This window comes from Protopterus annectens, chromosome 4.part0 (genome assembly GCF_019279795.1).
Source record: "Protopterus annectens isolate FY-2018-M chromosome 4.part0, PAN1.0, whole genome shotgun sequence".
In the NCBI taxonomy this organism is placed as follows: domain Eukaryota; kingdom Metazoa; phylum Chordata; order Ceratodontiformes; family Protopteridae; genus Protopterus; species Protopterus annectens.
The window spans coordinates 1,715,772,210-1,715,798,602 of NC_056733.1; positions in this window are offsets into that span (position 1 = coordinate 1,715,772,210).

Below are 26,393 nucleotides of genomic sequence, written 5' to 3' on the forward strand. Positions count from 1 at the left end.
ACTGAGACAATAAGAATCACCACGAAACAACCAATCAAAAAATAAAAAGCAGGACTGGCAAGAGACGATAAAAGACGAATTTACTTCCAAAATACAAATACAAAATAATACATGTCGTTATAAAACACAAAACCAATCGCAAAGTCAATTCAGTAAGCACTTTAGTTTGGCATTTGCCAAACTTTTTCAAACATTGAACAACATCACTTCCTGTTCTATAAATACTACATAATGATGACATAATGAATCTAATTAAACTAAATTGTTTAAAGCAGCAACGGAAAATAAAAAATATCCCTTGTACTGAAATCATTCATTAAAGAAATGCATCAAAAAACATCGCACATAACACTCTGGCAGTGTTCGAATATACAATCAGCTGATAAACATGTAATGCAAATATATATTTTAAATAATTAAAATAGATTAAAATAACAATGAGTGTAACCATTAATATGAAACACAGGACACAAATCATATTGTAAATTGCATCCTAAAGCTACCATATCTACGTTTTTAGTTGATTTGCTGTAATGTATATATGAATACCAATAAAAACTATATAAATAACACATCATAATGAACCTAAAAAATGTTATGTAAATATAATAAATATAACTATAAACAACATTGACATTGATGCAGTTGTAAAAAAGGATCCAACTTTTACAACTAATGATTTTGAAAATAAACATATTTTTAAGTCCATAGATGAAAAAATGAAAATAATTAAAGACAGAAAACTTAAAAAACTAGACCGTGATGTGGTGGCTTATGGACAAGGTATAGCTTACCCCCCTCCCCCTACCTCTCAGCTATGGGGCAACAAATTAGTTGTCCAAGATGATGAGAAAGTCACCAATACCGAATTAAATAGTGAAGACTGTGATTTTGAAGATGATGCTGAATTTTTAGGGACAGAATCCTTACCACCTCTAAGAAGGTCAGAAAGGTTAATGCAACACCAACAGAACTACCAAAATCAGAATCAGAGAAAGAATTGGAGGCCTCAGAATCAGGCCCGTGGTCGAGGAACCTTTTCCAGGGGGAGAAACAATTACAACAAGGGACAATGGAGAGGGTATTAGAGAATGAGATTCTGGTCAATTATGGTCCGGTAGTTTATATGAATTCAACTGAAGACTTCACGGTCTATAATTATTCTGAGTTTACATTTGATAATAGCATCTGTGACTTATTGTCACGTGGACAAACTTTCATTCCTAGTAAAAGAATGAATATTGTTGACTCCATTATAGATTTAAAGTTGTTCGTAAGAAAATTAAATTTAAGTTTCTTATTTCATAATACTGAACAGATAACCAAAGCATTTTTTATTTCTAGTTCCTATAACCCCCCACTGCATCAAACATTAGATATGTTCATAAGACTGTATTATTTGGATTTTCGGGCACTTTATACATCACGTACAAAAAACAAAAGATATAATTTGACAAAATAAGAATCTAGTATGTTAAAAAGTTTAGTTGAAAATAAAGATATAAAATTTATTAAGCCAGATAAAGGAGGGGGCATGACATTTTTTAATATTAATGATTATAATAAGGAGTTAGAATATATTTTGAATAATAATACTTATATTGTGAGTTCCATTAATGAATTAAATGGGGCTTATAGGTGCATTAGAGGGGTCCTTTATGATCAATTTATTGATGGTGATATTAGCATAGATGAATTTAATTATATGAATGTTGATCAGCCCAGGACTCCAACTATGTTTGGAGTCCCAGAAATTCATAAAGATTTAAAAAAAAACCCCTTTAGACCGATTATTGATGCCCAAGGCTCCGTTACTTATCCAATAGCAAAATTCATTGGTAAAAGTTTGAAAATATACATTTATTCTGAAAAACACTTATTAAAGGATTCATGGGATTTTTTATCTATCATGGGGTCAATTCCATATAATGACAATGATATTTTTTTAACTATTGATGTCAAAGACTTGTATTCAGTTATCCCACATGAAACGGGAATGGAATGGTTTCATTTATTTTTAGAAGAGAAAGGCTTAACACAAAATAAAATTAATTTATTTGATCAGCTTTTAAATATTGTTTTACGAAATAATTTTATAATTTTTAATAATAAAATTTACCTACAGAATGAAGGTGTAGCCATGGGGTCCCCATGTGGGGGCCTTTACGCAAATATAGTTATGAATATATGGGAAAAAGAATTTATATTTAATTCTATATATTTTAATTATTGTAAATTATATTTGCATTTTTTAGATGATATTTTTATCTTATGGAGTGGAAAGAAAGGAAAAAATGGATGAATTTTTATTATATATAAATTCAACAACTTCCTTTTTAAATTTACAGCCACAATAGATATAGATTCAATAGCATTCTTGGATGTGCGACTGGAAAAGGATTAATTTCATAAAAAATTAACATCAAAAATATTTTGCAAGAAGACATATAGTAATAGCTTCTTGCACTTTAATAGTTGCCATCCTTATAGTCAAAAACGAGCCGTTCTAAAGGGTCACTTTGTTAGGGCTTCCAGAATGGTGAGCAAAAGAGATGATTTTATTAGCGAATGCCTGAATTTATATGATATGTTTAAAAATAGAGGTTACAAAGAAAGGATGATAAATGAAGTGATGTCTGAAATAATAGTTAAGCGTGATAATTTGCATTTTAAACCATTGTTAAATTCAATAGAAATTAGTACCCCAAATTTAGTAAGTAATACTATCATGACAAAGTCAATTAATTTAAATAAGACACTGGAATTGAATGAAATTACTTTAAATAGTACTGATGTATCAAATATGTCAAAAAGTAAACGTTTTTCAAGAAGCTTTATAACAACATATAGTTTTGACAGTGCAGCTATTTGCAACATTGTCAAGAAGAACTGGCAACTTATAGTGACTGATCTATCCTTACATGATTACTTTGATAGTAGTCCATCCATAATATATAAAAGGGGCATTAATTTAAAACAAAGCCTGGAGAATAAATACATTAATAATAAACAGGGAAGAACATTTAAGTGTGGTAGATGTAAATACTGCCCTTATGTATTTGAAACAAATGAAGTAAAAATTGAAGGTAAAAATATTCGATTGAATGATAAAGCCAGTTGCATCAGTGAAAAACTAGTTTATTGTGCTTTATGTTGTAACTGTAATATGTTTTACGTTGGAAAAACAGAGAGAAAGTTTAAGGAGCGTATTGGTGAACATATTAGAGCAATACGAGATAAAAACTAATTAAATGCTCTGGCTAAACATATTAATATACATACCACTCACTCTTTCAAATTTGTTGTTTTAGTCAATCTAAAAATGAATAAAAGGGGTGGAGCTTGGCAACCACGTTTAGAAAAGCTCGAATTAAAATGGCAAATACGGCTTGATGTACAGAATTGGCCTGGTGTGAGTAGTAATAGCTCTATAGCTAGTATTTTAAAATTAAAATTGCTAGATAGATAATGGTTTGTATATAGTTATATTTTTTATATTTACATAACATTTTTTAGGTTCATTATGATGTGTTATTTATATAGTTTTTATTGGTATTCATATATATACATTACAGCAAATCAACTAAAAACATAGATATGGTAGCTTTAGGATGTAATTTACAATATGATTTGTGTCCTGTGTTTCATATTAATGGTTACACTCATTGTTATTTTAATCTATTTTAATTATTTAAAATGTATATTTGCATTACATGTTTATCAGCTGATTGTATATTCGAACACTGCCATAGTGTTATGTGCGATGCTTTTTGATGCATTTCTTTAATGAATGATTTCAGTACAAGGGATATTTTTTTATTTTCCGTTGCTGCTTTAAACAATTTAGTTTAATTAGATTCATTATGTCATCATTATGTAGTATTTATAGAACAGGAAGTGATGTTGTTCAAAGTTTGAAAAAGTTTGGCAAATGCCAAACGAAAGTGCTTACTGAATTGACTTTGTGATTCGTTTTGTGTTTTATAACGACGTGTATTATTTTGTATTTGTATTTTGGAGGTAAATTCGTCTTTTATCGTCTCTTGCCAGTCCTGCTTTTTATTTTTTGATTAATATAAAGGTATTTGTTGGGTTACAGCAGTAATAGAGTAAATGTTCTTTAGTCCCTGATGAGTGTTAATGCATGACCTGCACCCAAATCCATCTATATGATGGTTAGAAAGACAGCCTGGCAGCTTTTGTGTATGTGTTGAGTAATGTGTTCCCTTGTTTACCTACTACCCATCAGCACATCGTTTTCCACTCATGGTTCAGTGCAACATGCAATTCAATAACAGTCAGTTGAAAAACCTAACCCTCGCCCAGAAAATTAAAAATTAACAGAAAACATGCCCCCCCAATTATATATACCATCTACACAGTCACACCATAGTAGAGTAAAGAGGAACAAAAACTTAGAAAGCATTTTGTTGCCTTACACATTTGAACACACTGTGATGAAACTCGCATGATAGTAAATATTCTGAATTAAACTCACCAGAAGGAAACATCAGTGAAAACTTATATGTATGCCCTATTTTCTTTCATGAGATGTTATATACTCACTGAAACAAAGCATGCATTTGTTGTTTGCTGACAGCAATATACATAATAGTAAGGAAAAAAGCAAATGTAAAGGTCTATACAGTTTTGCAAAGGATGTATGTTAATGAAGGCTAGTGACATATACTTCAGTCAGAAAGACAATAAAGTTTATTGCTGCATAGGATATTGATTATGATTATTATGTCTGTACTTTGCATTAATTGCATCATTGATTTTTTACTATATTGTACTGTCTTTGTTACTTCACTGATGTTGCAAAGATAAATAGGAATGCATGTAAGACTTAAATCTGACTGAGCAAGACTTTAAAAAAATGTGGCTGAGCTAAAACTACAAAATGGTTCTGACAATAAGGACTTTATCCGGCAATCTTAATCCGATATATTTTAATTTACTAAAAACTGCAATGATGTGCAATCCTCTAAACCAGATCTCATGGAGTAAATTTATTTTTTTTTGCCTGTTTGTCTCGTAAAGTTTTGTTCTTTCTCTGTGATCCAATGTCTTTTAGCTATAGATGGCATACATAACTTTGCATTGTGTCAAATGTCTAAAATGTGAATTGGTTCATTTTGAATTGCTCTTAAAATATCGGTAACAGAGAAGACTCTACAACAATGCAAACCTTTAAGATAATGACATCATCCTTCGATGTAATTTTATCTTTGTGAGACTCCAAATGTACAGGTTTCATAATGATTCCAGCATGGCATATCAAACAGTGGCAGATGTCTGTCAGTTCTCACTGCTTTTTTACCTTTTAATCTTAATATCTTTTATTAGGGCAGTACAGTGGTGCAGCAGTTAATGTTGTCACCTCACAACAAGAGGTTCTACAATTTGATTCTCGGCTGAGGTACCTTCTGTGCTGCACATGTATGTCCACCCTGCATTTGCATGGGTTTTTCTCTGGGTATTCCGGTTTCCTCCCACATTCCAAAGACATGGCCTGGAGTGTTTCTTCCCATTCCTTTGCTGAAAATAGGCTCTGTCCTAATCAGACTTTCCCAGTCAACAAATGTTAAATAATTAAATTCATAATTGCTGTCAAAATATTCACAAAAAGCTGGTGCTCTATCTGGCATGTCACCACATGTACTTGCACATGAATACTTACATATTCAGGATGAACAGAAATAAGAGCCTCTGTTTGCTTGAACAATGCTGCAGAGGCATTGTCATTTCCAAAAAGAGAAGCCAAGGATAATTTCTGCACCTGACACCAAATCATTTGGCATTTGTGAAATTAGCAATCCTTGGGTTTTGCTACAGGGAAAATCTTTTGATATTATTGATAGGTCCTGTTTCAAATTTGGAAAGTATCCCTTGAGGTAACAGTGCCAACTGCAAATTCTCCCTGTATTTCAATACAGCATTCCACAGCATGTCATATACTTCTTCACATTTTGATGACAGAGTGGCATAAACTAGTTGAACTATCCTAGTCTTAGTGAAGTTACTAATAACTTCATGTATAGCATACACCTGCTTACATCTCTCATTTCATAAAGGGCATGTTCCAAGAACTATGTGGTATGGTGATGCTGCTAGGTCATACATATTCTGTTGTGTAGTTAGCATTAATATGCTTATTGCATCTCTTTCATTCTTAATATTTTTGATAGTAAAACCTGACTTCAGTATCAAGTGCTCTGCAAATACACGGTCTATAAAGTTCAGTACAGAATTGGCATGCAGTAATTTATTTCTTGTGATTCACTGCAAAGATTGCTTAGGTACTTCAGAGTTGAGCATATTCAGTAATGCTTCAGTTGGCATACCATCAAAAAATTCATTGACAACTTTGCATGAATCATCTGGACTATCTGCTGGCACACTTCCTAATAGTAGCTCTATCTGCTAAAACATGTTGTGCAGGAGTATTAGCCTTCCTGAAAGAGTTCAGTGGCAATTAAAGCTGAACTCTTTCAGGAAGCCTGGATTAAACTACTACTGTTCATTTAAAAATGTACTGGAACTTAAAAAATTGCCAGATTGTTTACATGACTAATTTTATTTTATTATATTCTTCAAGTTGGTTTTAAATACCATGATAAATCATTTTAATAGAAGTGTATATTTTGTTTGTATCCTTATAGTTTTTTTGTCATTTTTCTTGTTCTTTCTTTGTTCTTCTACTTTATTTGGAATGGTGTTTAATAACAGTGCTAGCTAATTATACAATAATATTTTTGTAGATAGTTTTTTAGGGTTCTTGCACCCAGACCTGAATGATGTGAAGAATCTATTATTCTGTTACTTTTGTTTTACTTGGATCACTTGTCTGTATGCTTAATAAAGGATTTTTGACTGGAAACAGACTGTCTACCCTGTCTGGATTACTTTTGAATATTTAGTAATTCTGTATAATATTTCAAAATATATTTTTTATTATTTTTTGACTTATGCTGAGTTTAAGTTTGCTACTTCTACTACCATTAACTGATCTTATTAATATGTAGTGATTAACTAGAACTATAAAATCTTCTACACACAGAAATTTCTTACACTGTTTTGATTTTGGACCCACTATACTTGTTTAGCAGGTTGTTTGAGACTTTGGGTATACCACGAAGATTACTTGTTTTTCAATAATAAATTAAAAATACTAGTACAGACAAAAAACTTAGAAGATATGCAAGAACATATAAAGGAAAAGTACAAACTAAGCAATTCATTGATTACCCAAAAAAAGTTTATAGAAAATTGAGAAACAAAGCAAAAGGAACAGAAATATCAACATAAAAGAAGAAATAGGTACATTTTTGAGGATTATTTATGAAGACTCTGTTAAACATAAGAAAAACGCTGAATGGGCAGAAGAATTAAAAGAAACAGCAAGCAACTGTAATGTAGAGGCTATGAAGGTTGCATGAAGTAACAGCCAGAGAAACTGCGACAATTTAAAGAAAAGCTCGTAAATAGAAATCCATAGGCCCAGATTGAGTACCTAATTTCTAGCTAAAGGTATTAACTTTACTAAAAGATTTAGCCTGAGTAAGAATTGCTTATATGTCCATCCTGAACAGACACTGACCTGGTTATGAACAGGAAAAATGATACTCCTCCTTAAAAGTGAACCTGCAAGCCATCCTAAGAACTATAGAGCAAAAACTTAGTTTTCTACAATATACAAATTATATACTGGAATTGGTGCAGAGATAGATGTTTGTCATTGAAAAAAATCAGTTATAACAATAGATCAAAAAGTTAATAAAAGAAAGTCATGTGGGACAAAAGTAATTTCTGACTAAACAAAGCCACAATAAACAGATATAAAAATGGGGCAAATGTAAGTATGGCATGGACAGATTAGGGGGAAAAAGCATTTGACAGCATCCCACATTTATGGATAATGGAATGTTAGAGATGTATAGGATACATCCTACACTAATCAATTACATTGCAGTGACTATAAAACAGTGGGAAACCACTTTGCAGCTAAACCATGACAAAGGGTATATTATAATCCCAAGGATAAAAATTAAAAGGGAGGCTTTTCCAGGATAATTCTTTCTCACTGCTGCTATTTTACCTTGCTCTTAACCCATTACACTGCTTACTCAACAGATTAGGCTATGGTTATAGTTTAAATCACAGAAACTAACTGTGTTTAAAGACATCCATCGACTTGTTGTGGTTGGCTTAATATTGCATAGTTCATCAGATGAGGAGCTGAAAGCACAACTACAGATGGTTACAACTTTCTCAGATCATATAAGACTGACATTTGGTCTTCACAAATGTGCAAAATCAACATTTTAAAAACGAAAGCTGCAGCACCAAGAAAATATCAACCTTGGACAGGAAAATGATTTGAGCAGTAGGAAGTGTAGACTTATTTGGAAATTAATTAACGGCAACAATGAGATATGAATAAATTAGAATGAAGCTCAGTAAGAAATATTTCAGAAAACTAAAACTAATATTAAAAACTACCTTTATATCTAGGAATAAAGTCCATGCTGTAAATCAATTTCATTTTCCTGTTCTAACTTACAGTTTGGGGGTGACAGGACCAAAAAGTACCAAAAAGAATCAACAGGACACAAAAATGATAAAAATGCTCCATGCTTATCAAATGATATAATATACAAATGTGATATATTCCTCGCTCTGAGGGAGGTATGAGCTTCTTCAAAACTGACCACACATATAGATCTACAATCATCGTACTGCATACTTTTACTTCATATTTGATTTGCTCTCTCTCTCTCTCTCTCTCTCTATATATATATATATATATATACACACACACACACACACACACACACACACACACACACACACACACACATATATATTTATATATATTTGTATTAATTGCAAATAATAACATGGTAGTCATTTTTTATAAATTAGCTGACTATGTTTAGACAGTGTTGAGTTTTACTATTTCATACATTGTATTTTCAGTTTGTATAAAATGCATTGGAGGTAAAATATTTTGGCATGTATAGCAGTAATTGCTTTATAGGTATAGTCATCAAATTTTACTTGTATATGAACATGTGCATAGGTAGTTACATTTTTAATATCTGAAGTAGTGGTTCAGTCTATACATATAAGTAATGAGACTTTCACAAAAATATATTTCAGGAGCTAGATAGAAAGATTGACAAGTAAATAGATAGCTAAACAGATAGAAGTAAACAGAGACCCCCCAACACCTGCCAGCCATCTGGCTGAGCTCCACCCATTTATTTCCTGAGCAGTCAACAACAAACTTTAACATGACAGTCAAAACAGGAAGCTGATTTTTTTAGTTATGACCTACTGTTCCCCTGTATGTGGCATCAAGGTCCCATAGATGGGTGAGCAATGGTACAATGCTGGGTCTTGTCATCAGCTTCTAGAAGTGAAAGTGACCCATTATCCCCCCTCCCCAACATACACACACACACACACACACACACACACACACACACACACACACACACACACACACACACACTGAAGGCAGATGCCACTGTCTATTTCCATTCTGCAGTAAAAATGCTAAACAGACTACAGGTTCTAACCATTCACTTCCCACCCCCACAACAACAAGAAGAGACCAGACCCTTCCTTTTTATTTCCCAGATTGCTCTTCCAGTGCAAAAGTCAATAAATGAACCCATGTCATCTGATTAATAGGCAAGACTCCACCACTTCATGAAGTTGGCTTCAAAATTTTAATAAACCTTTTTCTAAGTTGATATTGTTTTATATATTTTTGTAATATTATAAGATGTGGGGCATACTCACCACAAAATAAACCTTGATTGTGACAGTGTTGGACAAGGTCATCTGTAGAAGTATAGCTAAAAAATATTTCATACACATTCATTTAGATATTCATATCCATAGCTCCAAATGAGTTAGAATTACATAGTACCCAAATAATACATTAATACATAAATGAAAAGTACAGGTATGATATAATTGACTTTGGTGAACTAAAGACAACAGTCTGGACTATGGACAATTCATTCAATTGATGAAAGATAAACAGAAGCAGATAGTGTGCATTAGACTTCTATTAAGTATGAGGGACAGGCTACTACACAGGGTGGTCATTAGCTATTGGAGTTAGATATTTTGTTTGTTTGTTTATAAAACATGTAGAGACTTGTGCATTATGTAGGAAATAGGCAACAACAGATACTGCCAAATGTTGGCTAAATGGCAAAGGGATGACTATCCTGATTCTGGAATGCATGAAATCCCTCTGCTTACTGTACTAATTGCATTCCAAGCCAGAATTCCATTAGAGTGTAACTGGAATACGGCTTTCACTGGCTTAAAGATCATATAGTATGGGCATATGTGACATAAGCTGAAATGCCTAGAGGACGGGAATAAAATGTACAAGGAACATAATAGCCTGAGAACACAACACATTGCCTTAAAGGTGGTGTGACCCATTGTTTAAGTCTCATACAGGTAATGCGGTGGAGCAGTGCTGGCCCAGCACACTGAGGAGAAGCATACAGAGATGCACTGTGTTTTTATTCACAAAGTCATTTGTTCATTCATTCATTCATTCATTCTTTCATTTTCTGAAGTCTGCTCTGGAGCCACTGAGCATAAGGCATAGAACTGACAAGATACACACACACACACACACACACACACACACACACACACACACACACACACACACACACACACACACACAGATAAATGTGTGCATTCAAATATTCACCTAAGAACATTTCAGGGGAATACCATTTCCTTCTCTGGAAAGTGAGAAGAAATTGGATAACCTACAAAAGCCCATGTGGTCACAGGAAAGATGTGCAGACCATACAGAGAAGGGATGCAACCAGAAACTGAACTAGAAAACAAAGTCATGTGAGTCTGCAAAGCTAATTTCTATATCACTACACTGTCTTCTTACATCATCAAATAACAATAGCTGCAAATATGCCTAAATAAGGTGATGCTGAAATGCATATATTAATAACTTGGATCACTACAAATAACATGTACATAATTCGTTATCTATAACCCAGAATGGTGGATGTCTCACTCTATGCAGTGAAACTTCACAAACTTTGTAATATGATTCAATTTTAACAAGGTTATGCAAAAATGCTGTAATGTGAAGCCCCTGAATTACTCTTTCTGATTTTACAACTCCGTGGCACAACAAATCAGCTAATACATCCTACACATGTTCTTGTCAAGCCTTAATTCTTTGTAACTCTTTTAAAACATTCATTTTTGGTTTTGGACCAGGACCATATCTTCTGATTAACTGATGTTTGCTCATCAAATATTGACAGAAAGCTGCTTGTTCTGAACATCCTGTAATCTCAGTAGAGCAGCACTTGGCATAGTATGCATTTTCTAATGGAAACAATATCATATTGTGGCAAAAAACAACCAGAGTATGAAGCTACTTCAGATTTTATGAAGCGGTTAAGAAGGCTGAATTCCTCGTGTAAACTGAAAGCTAGCCAAAATGACATAAGGCATTAGAATCAGTCTAACTTATTAGATAGGACTTGTAGAACAGTCTGCTAGAAATCTAAAATAAAGTCTTTGATTACTAACTATGAAAGTGTCTTAGAACTTCAGCAACATAACTTTAAACTTAGTCTCTGCCATTTCATGTTTGTGGATTTTGTGTATTTCAGAGAACATTCCATAGAGTACAACAGACCATTGAAAATTTAAAGAACTGAAATCAATGCAGAGCAACATTCTAGAAATACATTTGCTTTTCTTCACTGTTTTTTTTTTTGTTTGTTTCATTTTGTACATCAGAATTGTATGTATGTATGTATTACACAATTTCAGTTTATTTATTTCCTAGCACATTATTTTTCTTTAGCATTAAATACATTCATAAAAAGTTTGTATGATATGACCACTCTCAGCATCCAGTATATTTTTCTAGTGTGGCAAAAATAAGTATATGCTTTAAAAAGCAGTTTCAGCTTACAAGTCTGACTTGCATACACTGGAACTAGCACTGAACTGTACTTTTTTCCACATGTACAAATTAGGAAGCTGAGTTATGAATTTGGTTTCAGAGGCAGAGTAGTACTGCAACAGACTTCTCGCCCTAATTTTTTTACAGTATTGCTTTCAAAGAGTTGCAGGTCTGTTAAAGATAGAAGAAGAAACACATCATGGGAGAGAGAGCTACTCCGGGCTAGACGAAACAATGGGAGATAGGGTTCAACAAACAAAACTATGTTCTTCTATTATTTTTAAATTATGTATTTAAAAAAGACCTTGGCCATGTTACAATAACCAACAAAACACTCCAGTATGCACTCCTCTAAGAAAAATAACAGATATCCATCCAGACATACTGTTAGTCCATGTAGCATATTATGTCCCAGTTTAAAGCAACCACAATTATACCTCTAAACAGCTTTGCTCAAAAATTCTGGACAAATCCAAAAATAACGGAGAAACAAATGTGCAAAATCAAGGACAACTTTCAAATATTAGTGTAATTCACTAAAAAGTTAATGGAACAGCAGATTTTGCATCAACATTTTTTGAACAGTAAGAGATATGGAACTCAAATTATTAATCTTAGCAACTGACCACAATCCTTTGTTTTATCAGACGATCCAAAATATTACAAGGGATGGGGAAAATATGAATCAGAATCATGGGCTTTGTGAAAAATCAGAACAGATGAGAGGTATGACTTCATCCACACATTAACACTATCCTACTGAATTGTTTGCCCTCATGCTGTTGCTAGATGTTACATTGATTTATTTGTGGGACTACTGCTTTTATCTTAGTATTTTATGACTTGCTTTTAGATATATAATCCTGTTAAAGAGATACATTAGAAAGATCACATTGGTTTGTTATGATTGTCTGCTACAAGCCCTAAGCCAGTAAAAGAAATCAACCGTGATGTTTTAAAATAATTTAGTGCTCACCCTATAAAATCTGTACCTCCTTTGATGTTCAAAACCATTGTGTTAAAAACATTTACCTCTTTCAAAAATAATCTCTAAAGTATACTGCATAATCATTACTTTCCTTCTCCAGTTACATCTAAACTAACTACATCTACTGTCTTCTATATTGCAAGAACACCACTGAACTCTCTAATCTTCATCAGTGCCCATTCCCACAGCAATCTAAATTCTACATCTCTTAGTTATTTTATAACTTGTTTTGAGGCATGAGTATTTTTAATTTCATTTATTTCTTTTTATTTTTGTATTCTTCTTACTATCCTCGATTTCTACTGTGTTATTGCTTCATTTTAGTTACAAAACTATTATTTATTTCTATTTTGCAACTGGGTCATAAATGAAAAGGAGTACTAGCAGTCTTGCTCAACCATTTGTTATTTAATAAATAAGCAAGCAAGCTACCACATAAATAAATAAAAAGGAAACTTTGCATTAATATGAGCAAGACACAAGCATGTCATGCTGCTAAACAACAGGTAGCAGAAATATTCTGAACCACCCCTAAAAAGGTAATGAAAATCCGTAACTGGATGACTGCTTCTAGTACTTCAAAAAAAATTATTAATTTGAAATGCCTAATATTTGCCACAATAGCATCAGGATACATTTCCTAAAAATACTAATCAAGTATGTTTTAAGATGCAGACAGGGTGATCATCTGACTACTTTATTAAGTATGATTCTATTCTACTAATCCTGTATAGGCTCTGAAAGACTGGAAAAGCTCCACCATCTTTAATACAAAATTCCAGAGGAATCAAATCATTAGGCAATATACCATTGTTATCTATTTGATTGTGAAGGTGACGTGGCTTTATAATGATTATCAACAAAATATGTAACAACCCCACTAGGTTGATATGTTTTTAAGCCATTCATTAATTTGTTCACCAATTAACAGCTTTATGCAATTTAGCATTGAGTTAGAGCTGAGGCACTCAGTCTGCAAGGAAGGATGTCATTCCTACACAGGATGCAAGTCACAGGCCCATAGGTTCTTACTAGGCTAACAACTTCTAGAGCCCATATAAGCCTAGCCACTCACACCATACACATTTGGATCCCAAGCATCATGAGCATCTATACAGAAAGGGGTATGTTTGAAGGGAGGTAACAAAGAGATTTGTGGGGGTCTGTTAGGATAATACTTTTCTTATTGATGGCCTTTGTTCATAAGGGGCAAGGGAGCTAGATCAGGGGTATATTTACAATGTTCCATCCAATTGTCAAATTTATATTTGAATAAGGTTGGGGATGAACTCTGTTTTACATGGATAGGAAGCCTATTCCATAGTGTAAGGATCTTTTGGGATACATATCTGTTTCTCCAACACATTCTCTTTATGCCAGAAATGAAATTCAGATCCTTGGATCTAGTGTTTCTGGAGCTGATTGTTATGTACATGTGCAATATATCCACCAGGGCTAGGTCTGAGGAAGCCCTGTAAACTAGAAAAATATCCCCCTCTCAGCAGCCCGAAAGACACTGAATACAGAGACAGAGCCTTTAGGCAATCAGTGAAGGACAGGATAATCATGACCAGAATTTTCCTGGTAAGAAACCTTGTGGGAGTTCCAATTGTTGCAAGTGTCTGTTTAAGTACATTGAGAATGGGTCTTTGTAGTCTGAAAAGGGCCAAATAGAGCAGTACTATAACTTCATTGTACCTAGATACCATACCCTTTCTTGTAAGTTGGGTGACCTAGAATGATTTTCTTACTATCATAGCTTTGCATTGGTCAAAGGGCAGATTGCTATCTACATATATTTCCAGCTCCCTAATGACTGGGCTAGTTCTTAGGGGTGTTTATTGATGGAGTAATTAACTTGGGTTGACAGTTTCCCAAAAGGCATTATAGTACATTTTTGGTTCTAGCATTTAAGCCATGGCACTGGCACTAGTCATTTGTTTGTGTAAAACCCTCTTGCATGATGTTGGTGTCTTGGGGGGAATCTATATAGCTTCCAGTTTTTGTTTGTCTGTGAACTTGGTGAGACCGAAGCTTTGAATGTTATCCTTGACTTCCGAGAAGTAGATACCAAACAGAAGTGAGACCAGCACAGAGCCCTGGGAGTACTCTTTTGGTGGCCGGTCTCTTGGTGGAGGCAGTTTCACTGATCCTGAGATCATGTGTCCTGTCTGTGAGCCAGCCAGCAATCCAGCAAGTTATGTAGGGATTTATACCTGGCTCAGAAAGCTTGCCAGTAATGCCTGAGTATGGTATTGTATTGAATGCTTTGGCCAGGTCAAGATAAGCAGTTTGCACTGTTTTACCCACATACATTCATTTCGTGATCATCTAAAAAAACTCCACCAAGTTAAGTAGGCACAACTTTCCCTTAACAAAGCCAAAGTGGGGTGGGTCAAGTGTCTGTAGGTTGCCAATGTCCTTGCTTATCATTTCCATGATAATTTATTCCACAGCGTTGTATATTAGGCTTGTTAGACTAATGGGTCGGCAGATCCCTGAGGCAGGTGATGGTCCACTCTTATGGGGTGGAATGACTCTTGTGGTATTCTATTTACTTAGAACATAGTCTGTTTCAAGTCAGTAGTTAAGGAGTGCCTCAAGTGGCCCTGCTAGGTTGCATAGTACAATGTACAGGAGGATCATTATCTTTAAAGTTTCACTCTATTATTTTCAGGAAATGATGACCTTGTCATTGCCATAACTTACTTTAGACAGTAGGTAAAATAAAAAGCAGAATACTGATGATTCCAAACTATATAAATATGGATTGAATACATAGTTTACTGTAAGATATATACATGTACTCACTCATGCAAGACAGGCACACCTTCAGACATTTTGAATAATCAACAATTCACCTATGGCATGAAGGTGCACCTTCAAAACTTATATTTGCCCAAATGTCCTCATTTTCATCTTGCAACAATGATTAGTTACTGCCACTACAACTACTATGGTTTATTTAAGAATTGCCAGTTATTGTTCAGTGGTCCTAAATGTTGCCTTACAAGTGTTGACATGAACTTGTCTGTCATAACTCATCATTAGCTCACCAGTTTCACTTGCTTCAGTCATGCCATCTGATTTGACACATCATAAATATGTATTCAATCCACATTGCTATCGTTTAGAATCATTTGTGTTCTACTTCTTATTTTGCCTACCTACAAAAAGAAAGTGTGAACCTTTAAAAAATAATGCAGTTGGAAGTTAAAAACAATAGCATACTCTGTTTGGAAATACATAACTGTATTTTGTTTCTGATGAGTAACAATCATCTCAAGACAATGAAAAAAGAGTCCACAGAAAAAAAATTAGCCTGATAGCAGCTGATAATACATCTGCTAGCTGCATAGGCTATTTTATGATGACTGGGTAACCTTTTGTTGGGTTACCTCTTGCAGTTGACCATAGGCTTGCACCCAGGACCTCTCCTCATTTACCTAGCCCATTGGACCAACATTTGTTACCCATGGACTGGTCCTGAACTACACAGAGGGCCAGTAAGGAGATCAAGGATCCTGTTTCAGCATCATACTGCTACCAGAATTTGTTGTTTTTTTTTTTCTTCCCTCCCTGTGCACAGGCCATTAATGCTACTGGGACAGATATGCATTGGTGTATGCTGGTATATCATCTTAACCTATGGCATATAGGTAAATGCTCCTGTAAGTTTTAGTCTGTACCCACCTGTGTGCTCCCAGGTACCACTAGAGATTAACCAAGAGCTTTACCTTCACTCCACTGGATAGCAATGCCAATCCTTCTCTGCTATTGCCTCAAAAACAATGTCTCCTGAGCCATAGATAGACTATCCCTCTCTCCCATGCCGCTAGCATTTGTTGGTACTAACTTGAGCTTGCCTTAAATCCCTAGTCATTACTAGAAGATCTTTGTGTTTGTACCATGCACTCTTGCATTCCTATGTCTGTTATCGGTTCAGGTTTCTACCTCTCTCTCTGTGAAAAAAAAAATAATTGCTGCATTTTATCTAAAATGCCCTGTGTCTCACTTTTCACCATTGTAGTCTGTAATAATTCAGTCAGTCAGCTAAAATATGTTTCATGCATCACCACTTCAATTGCTACAAAGTGTTACCTATACACTGATTAATCTATCTTATTTATTTATTTATTTAATTGATTGATATTTGTTTTCCAGGAAAGCCTGAATGGGCCCTTTTCCAGCAGAGACCAAGGGAGAAAACTTCAAGGTATCATATTTAAGGCAATTAATATTTACAATACCAAATTTTATAATGCAGTTTAAGCAAACACATAGCATAATAGTCAGTATAATAAAATCTGTATTGATTCTGCAGTGGTGGTGCTGCGGTAGCGTTGTTGCTGTCCAGTTCGATTCTCAGCTAGAGCGTCTTCTATGTGGAGATAAGCGTGAATGAGCGTACCTTCGTTGAAGGTTGTGTGTCAGGGCTGGTAACTCGACACGTAAAAATCAACTATCAATCATTGGCGGACCGGAGTTCCGCTGTGGCGACCCCTACATGGGAAAAGCCGAAAGACACACAAAAAAAAATAAAATCTGTATTGATATTCAAAAACATTAAATTTACAAACCTCGTATTGAGACTTTATAGACAGAAGAGTGATGTATATGATAGGTAGGAGTCATTTATGAAACACAAGAGTGAGGTATTAGAGGAGATAAGCATGTCTTCTGAGAAGTAGTGATGGAGGAGTAACTTAGTTGTGCTAATTTGGAGGAGGTATACTACTTTGGGAAGTACAACAAAGAGAAGTATTAGAAGGGGATAATCAAGTTAAGTGATTTAGTTCTTTAAGTGGAGGTGTAAGAAAAGAGATGAAGGGTGTTAGTGGGCTATGTCCATGATGAGGAGCAGAATCAAAGCCAAGAGGCAGATGATGGGAAGTCTTTTAGTAATCGTTTGAAAAGATGAAGGTGTGTGGTAGACCTGATTGATACAGAAATTTTATTATAAGTCCTAGCTACACTACTGGAATAAAGACTGACCCCAGCAGCCCTTTGTGGTTTGTAGATGGTAAGCAGTTGTTTATTATTTGACCGAAGGGGACAATTTGGAAGAGAGTATTGATTTAGAGAGCTAATTGCTGAGCAGACAGATGGGGTATGGATGATTTTATAGGTTAAGGTGAGCTGAGTATAAGATAGGTGGTGAGGAAGCTCATGCCACTAACATTTGTTGCAAGTGAATCTAGCGACTTTGTTATAGCACTGTTCAAGTTTAGAACTAAGTGAGGTTTGTAGGTTGGTCATGATAGGGGATCCATATAGGAGAGAGAGTAAGAAGTAAGTACTACCTAGACTTACCTTGGCAGAGTCTGTAATTAATTTCTTTACACTTTGTAGGGTGGCTAATTTTTGATGTGTTTTCTTTTTTTTCCAAAAACATTTTTATTTTGTTTTCATAATAAACATAACCAAATGAACATATAACAAATACAATAAAACAATAACAAAACTATTTCCAGTATTTACATTCATCCATGATAAACAATCGTTTTATCCATGAGAAGTTATCAGTATGTGTTCAAAAGGTTTTCCAATTTTTGCCATGCTTTTGTTTATTAGTAATGTTATGAGTTCTTATAACAAATGATTTGCAGTTCTTTTTTACTAACAACTTTTGCTAAATTAATAAATTCTTTAAACATCAAATCTTGTTTACTTTTCCAGTTCAAAGTAATAACATTTCTGGCAATTGCAAGTATTGACCAGAGCAACTGAATCTGATATTTAGGTATTGCATTAGGTATAGGAACATTGAATAGGATAAGTGAGTTAGAATTATGACAGTTATCAGACCATAAAGCCTTTACAAAATATTTGAAGTCTTTCCAGTATTGAACAACATTTCTAGATTCAATGAACATGTGAACCCAGTTGGCCTCTAGTAATTCATCACATTTCCAACATTTACTTTCACTGTTTTTGAGTATGAGATTTGTTTCATTGTTGAAATTGTTGACAAACTAAAAATAAAACTAAAATTGTAACAGATTTGGAAGATATTCTTGAGACTTTCAGAAAACATCACAAAATAATAAATAGCACAAATCCAAACATTAATAACAACGTCCCAAAAGATAACTTTTAAATGAGAACATAGGCAATAAACTATCAATAGAACAGAATACCAAACTTCTCAAACCAATAACATTAAGTGAACTAAAAGAGAGGATTCAAAGCCTTAAGAACAATAAAGCCCCAGGATTAGATGGAATAATAGGAGAAATTTATAAAGTACTCACAGACGATACAGTAAATATACTTTTACAAGCTTTTGAGGAATTCAGAAAAAAGACAAGCTCATTCCCTTCCTGGAAATATGCCATGATTTCCCCATCCTAAAACAGGACAAAGACCCCAAAATAGTAACTTTGTATCATCCCATTTCAGTATTAAATGTGGACTATAAAATTTTTACATCAGTATTAGCTAACGGACTGAATCAACTGATGACTAACATAATAGGTGATGATCAAACAGGCTTCATCCTAAATAGAAGAGTACAAGAAAATGTTATCAGGCTCCTTTCCTTAGTAGATCATGCTAACAGGGGAAAAAAAGAACTATCAATTATTATCCTAGACTTAAACAAGGTAACAAGGTTTTTGACTCTATAAATTGGTCCTATTTATTTAACGTATTAGAATTATATAACTTCTCCCCTGACTTTATCGATATAATTAACAGACTATATGTTAACTCAATATCATACATCAACATTGGTGCTTTTTTAATCAGGTCCACTCAACATCCTAAAAGGCACTAAACAAGGCTGCCCACTCTCCCCTTTATTATTTGTCCTATCAGTAGAACCTCTAGCTAACTTCATAAGAGCAAATTCTAATATAGGGGGATTTTCTGTTAGTCCAAGTTACATTTCTAAAATACAACTTTTTGCGGACGATGTCATGCTAACAATTGGAAATATAGATTCCTCTATAGATCATATAACAAAATTCCTGCAAGTTTTTAAAGAGGTTTCAGACCTAAGCTTTAATCGCACCAAAACAGAAACATTATTAATAAATAAAAAAGTAAACACTTTACTAAGAAAGCATAACAATTTTAACTGGGCAAATGACACCATTAAATACTTAGGAATATACATAAAGTCAAACTGGAATAATACTTTAAAAACAAATTACAAATACCTGTTATCCACAGTTAAGAATTTTTTAAATAGATGGAATAAAATGTATTTCACAATAGAAGAAAGACTGTCATTAATAAAAATGATCATATTACCCCAAATTTTGTTCTGCTTCCAAACTTTAATTGCCTCCCCATCCAAAAAGTTAATGACGCAACTAAATTCTATGTTAATAAATTGCCTATGGTTTCCTCAAAAGCCGTGAACCAGCCACACTTGGCACTACAAAAGCTGGAAAGATGGGGGAATAGCATTCCCAAATTTAGAACTTTATGCAGAATCGCCCATACTTAGTGTGATGAGCCAATGGTTAAACTCCAAATATAGCTCTAATTGGAAAAATCTCCATGTAAGTATCTTATTATCTGACATAGACACAAATATTGACAATAATATGTTCTCAGAAAATAAAAAAATCTTCCTTGTTGTCAAAGACCATTTCTATAATACCAATAAGAATAAAACAATTCTCATTTCACTAATTATATATTAGATCATTTTAAAAAGATAATAAACAAAAATCATACGACAAAAAGCTTAATATTTTTTATATTTCCCATAGCATACACGAAGACATGTCTGAACTCTTTCAACGTATCTAAAATAAAAGTAATGGAAGAAAATGGTTTAGTTTTATGTCACCAGTTTGTCTGCAATAATAAAATCTATGAACATTGTTCTCTTATGGCCAGGTATAACATAAAGCACAACAACTGGTCGAATATACAAATATTTAAAGAATACATAGTTAATGAATTCAAAATATGTCATATCACTAGCACAACACCTTTACCTAAAATACTTTCTCTTCTTTGTGAAATAAACACTTTGCATGTTAATAATATTCTATCATTGTCAAGTATATATATAAATCTTTAAGAACCAATATGCAAATCCCAGAGGACTCCTTATGGAATTTCACAGAGAGAATAAACAAATCCATTTTTTCAGATAGTGATAAAGAATTAGTACTTAAATCAATTAGCAGCACAATGTCATCTCCTTCATGGAAAATCTTCACTTGGAAATACATCCATAGGAGCTTTATTACCCCACATAAGATGGACTTGGCATCAAAAAATAATCTTAATAAATGTTGGAGATGTGAGGAAATACTTTGTGCAGATTGGGTACACATGTTTCTTACATGTAAAATAGTAACTCCATTCTGGATAGAGTTCATAAATTTCATAAAAGCATTGTGGTCGGATAAGTGTGAAGTATCTGACTTACTATTACTGTTCAATGCACCGATACTAACACATATCCCTGAAATACAGGCGCACCTTCTCTGGTCCTTGCTTGCAATTGCAAGAAAAATCATTATGTTAAATTGGAAGTGCAAAAAATCCTATCATTTACAGATTTTTTACTATTAGCTAAACTTGTATGTACTAGGTAGTTGCAAACTATTTCAGAAAGAACTACTAAGATAACACATAAATTAACTTGGTTGAAGCTTGAAAAATTACTAGATAAAATGTAATCACAACAATAACATTATATCTGTTATGGACATTGTAAATAGTTATTGTTCCATGTTATGATGTTTTTAAGACATACATTGTGCATATTTATATATCATATTTCTTGTATTATTTTATTTCATGAAAATCAATAAAAATGTTTAAAGACAAAGAAATGCATATTAGGGTGGAATCATCAGTGTATTGTATGAGGGAAGCTTGCTGAGTGGATTTATATAAATTGTTAGTGAATATGTTAAAGAGTAGATGACTGAGAGTGAAGTCCTGTGCACACCAGTATTGTCAGCAAGGAAGAGGAAAAAAGTGGAGAAACATTTAACAGTCTGGTATCTATTGGTTAAGTAGTTGTTAATCCATAGTAGTGTGGGTTGTGATAGCATGCGGTAAGACAGCTGGTATTGGATATTTTGGTGAGAGACTAGATCAAAAGCTTTAAACAGATCAAGGAGAACAGAGGAAACAAGGTTGCCTTAATCAGTCTCTGACTTTGTTAATAGTATCTGTGAAAGTTAATAAGACCATGGTAGTGGCAGGTCTAAATCAATGTTGTGTGGGGGTCAGGAGCTTTTCCTGAAGAACATGTTGAAGAAATTGCTTGTGAATGCACTTGTCCAGAATTTTTGACAAAGGGAATAATACGGCAATAGGTCTGAAACTGGTTGTATCAGATGAGGTTCCGCCTTTATGAAGGCAGATGATGAGGAATTTTTTTTCCATAGAGAAGGAACATATGATTCTTTGATAGATCTGTTAATTAGAAAATATATAGGATAGGCTATGGAACTGGCAGCCAGCTTGAGGTATTCTGCTAGGAGATTATCTACCGAAAGAGAACAGGGTTTCAATTTAAGAAGTCTCAATTTGATGTTGGAGGTTGGGATGGGTTTCAGGGTGAAATAGGAGTGTTTACTATCTGAGGAGGGGTATGTCAGCATTGTTGGGAGGAAAATGTTTAGTAAGGGCTTAGATGCTTTCTATAAATGTGTGTTAAACTGAACAGCTATTTTGGAGGGAGTGCTATTTGTGTCAGAATTAGGAGCGGAGTATATTCCAGGGTGGAGTATATTATTAATAGAAAAACACTAGTTCTTAGTAACTGAAGATTGATTTAGTAAGCGGTCACTGAAGTAGATTTGCTTGTCGGCGATGATATCTCTTTTAGTACAGTTATGTAGTCCTTTAAAGTGATGTAGTTTTGGGGAGTTGTATATTTTAACCAGTCTTCTCAAGCCCTAACTCTTTCACACATTAGGTGCCTGCTTTGAGTGTATAACCAAAGAGTATGGTTATTCTTTATTCTAATTGTTCTAGTTGGAGCTAGGACAAGTGAGTTAAATTTGTGCACAATTTTGTCAACTGGAATATTTTTCAAAAAAGACCAATTAAAAGAGCTTAAAATTCTGTAAATGTGTCAGGGTAAACATTAGTGAGGTTACAGGAAGTTCTGAGTAAGTATTGTTTTACATATGGGCACCGGGTTTATTTGCATATACAGGGAAGTGATATGTGAGGCAATCAGAGAGGGTGCACATACCTGAATATAGGAGGGGTACGAGAACACTATGGAATGAATATAGGTGAGGTAGGGAACACTGGGGTATGAATATAGGAGGGGTAGGAGAACACTGGGCTATGAATACAGGACAGGTAGGAGGAGATAGCTGAGTCAAGTGAATGATGTAAGCTGTGATCACTCTGGTTAGTTAGTAAATATAAGAGGAAAGAAAGTTAAGAGTTCCAACACCAGCAGAAGTCTTTTTCTGTTATGCTGTCAGTGGAACAATTTTATGAAATAGGAACATTAGCCTAACACATTTTGGAAGGACAAGGGGTATGTTACTCCAGACTGCAGTTACAGTGGAGCTGTTTATAAGGACTAAAGTACTGCAAGACACTATGAATCTGCAGGTGAGTTTTCCTGGGATAGTTACAGTTTCACAGCAAACTGGGTGCAGGAAGGTTTATAGAGAGGAGAAAAAAGCCATGCAGTAATGTAAATATTGTTCAAGGTTGTAAGCGTGGGCTCTGTGGTAGGACTATGTGCTCTCATTACTGTTATAAGACAACAGACAATAACAAGTAGAACAGCAAACCACTATAAGCCTTAAAATAATACAGTGACCCTAAATCACCTGACAATGGTACACTCTGACTTCCCTGCTGAAATATACCTGTTTGACTGAGCTAAGAACTAGAATGGGTAAGCAGTAGTTAAACTTCTTTTGGTTTTTGTTAGCAGAAAGGAGGGTGTTTCAGAAAGAGAGTCTTGCATTTTAGCTATCTTTTTATCTGTTTATATGTTTTGCTACAAATGTAACATTCTTGTAGTCATCTTTACCAGTCTTCATTCTGTTTGTTTTGTGATTTTAAAAGTTAGCAGTCACAAAAATCTGTGGGTATATATGGTACAAAAGTGATGTGGCAAAAAAATAAAGAAATACAGAAATATACTGTTGTGACTGGTCTGCTAAACTCTATTGCAAGTTTAAATATCTAGGGCACATGTATTACAGATCAGATGAACGCTCCATATCAGAGCTAATATTGCCATCATTTTCCTCATATAGAGCAATGCATTTTGTGCAAATTTCACATACTTTGAATATGTCATAGATCATCTTAAATGTGTAGTATATAATTGCACACCATTAAAAAAAAATAAATGTGAACAAATACAACAGATCATGGTGCAAATAACCTATGTCTGGTTGAGATCAATTTCTTTTTAAACATGGTGCTGTCATAAAGTCATAGGTTTATAGGTACTTCTATGTTATTGATCTGTGAAGATCTTAAGAAGCCTAGCGTTACATTGCAATGGTAGTTTTAAATCCTTATATTTTGCATGCAAATAACTTGAGCGGTATATCAGGACATTTGCATGTTTTCCCTATCAATGAGGGACAGGGGTGCTGAACTGTAGATGAATTTGCAGTTACTCATCCATTCATCAAAAGTAAATTTGAACAGATAGTAAGAAAAGTATTTTGCTGTATGTGGAGTAGAAGATGGTTCCAGAGAAGTAGCATTCTTTATAATAGAAATCTATCCCTCCAACATGTAATATTTATTTTGCAGAGAGATTAAAATCCCTTGAGTGGATGTTTTTGATACAACTGGACTTGTAAATGTACAGTAGGTCTGACAGAATAGGGTCTGTTGAAGCTCTATATGCAAGGCAGATGTCACCACTCAGTATCCTGTATGATAAACAGAAGCGGAACAAGGTTTGATGCAGTCTGCATATTTTTTTATGATTTAAGCCATTGTTTTTTTTTTTTTTCTGTGAGTAAGTATTGTGATTGTTCCAAGTGTGATGAGTGTTTGGCTAGGTACATACAAAACGGGACATTATACTAAATGATCAGACTAATGAGTGTAGAGTACAGTGGAATAATTACATTCCTGGATCTGGAGCTGTGGGCAGCAGCATAAACTCTACATGGTGCCTATCATGGGAAAAGTTGTATAGACCAACTGCTTTTGGGCATCAACTGTGGTGCAAAGTACTGTCAAGATAGGAGAACTTTGATCACAGACTGCGTGCTGTATTTCATAATTCGGTTGTGTTGACTAATGTAGCCAAATGGGCATGGTTATTAGCCAGTGATAAGTGGGTTTAGGACTTTGCCTATGATAGAGACCCATGAAAGTGGTGGTAGGGGTTATATGGCCCTACTGACCCAGTGTGTGTGCTTGCCATAAAGCCCAGTAGCCCTGGCTCAGTACCCTACTGGCCAGTAGGTGTCCAGTTGCCTAGCTTGAGTTACCTGGGATTGATCTGTTGAGCAAAAGTTGGATGTAAAGCCAACAAAAGTCAAGTGGACGCATGTGAAACCAGAACGCACCATTCAAATTACTAAATTACACTACTGGAAACCACTCATCCACCAACCAAGATCAAGTTTCTTAAGAAATCCTGTTGCATTAGGACAAAAACTCTGTGTTTTTATGGTTAATAAAGGATTCAACGTTTAGTACAATGGTAGATGAGTGGTTTTCAGTAGAGTAAATTGAGTGGATAATTCTGGTTTCACATGTAACCACTTGACTTGCTGTTGGATTGGTGACTTTTTGATTTGCACTTGATTACTGCTCTTATATTTTTGTCTTTGGTTTATTGTTTCCATATAAAAACAATCAGCCTGACAAACATGAGCTAAGAATTGCTACACTCAATGTAGGTTCACTAACAGGATGCAGCTTGAAAGTGGGGATAACATGATGGTTGCAGGAGGCTGGACATTCTACGTATTCAGGAAACAAGAATGAATGGGCAGTGCAGCAAAGGCACTTGGCTTGGGATCCAGAGTCTACTAGTCAGGAAGAGGCTATACTAGAAATGGAGTGGGAATTGTTGTAAGAAAGGGGTTTCAGAAGACAGTGAGAGATGTCATCAGAGTTAGTGACAGACTCATGGCAATCAGATTCCAGTGTAAAGATTGGGCACTGTTCATAATCTCAGCTTATGCCCCACAAGACAGTTGTGATAGTGAAGAAAATAGTACATTCAGATAGCAGTTCCAGGACCTACTAGATAAAGCAGGAGAGCATGGCTTGGTGTTGATAATTGTTGGCCTGAATGCAGCCAACAGTAATAAAGAAGGAAAGACCATTCTATACTTCAGCCTGGCAAATGGCTTGATGATGATAAACACATAGTTCAGCAAGAGAGACAGTCAAGATCGTATACAAGAGTGGCCAAAATACAACTCAGGTAGACTTCCTAGTAAGGCTAGGGTAATGGGGTAGAATCAGTAATTGCAA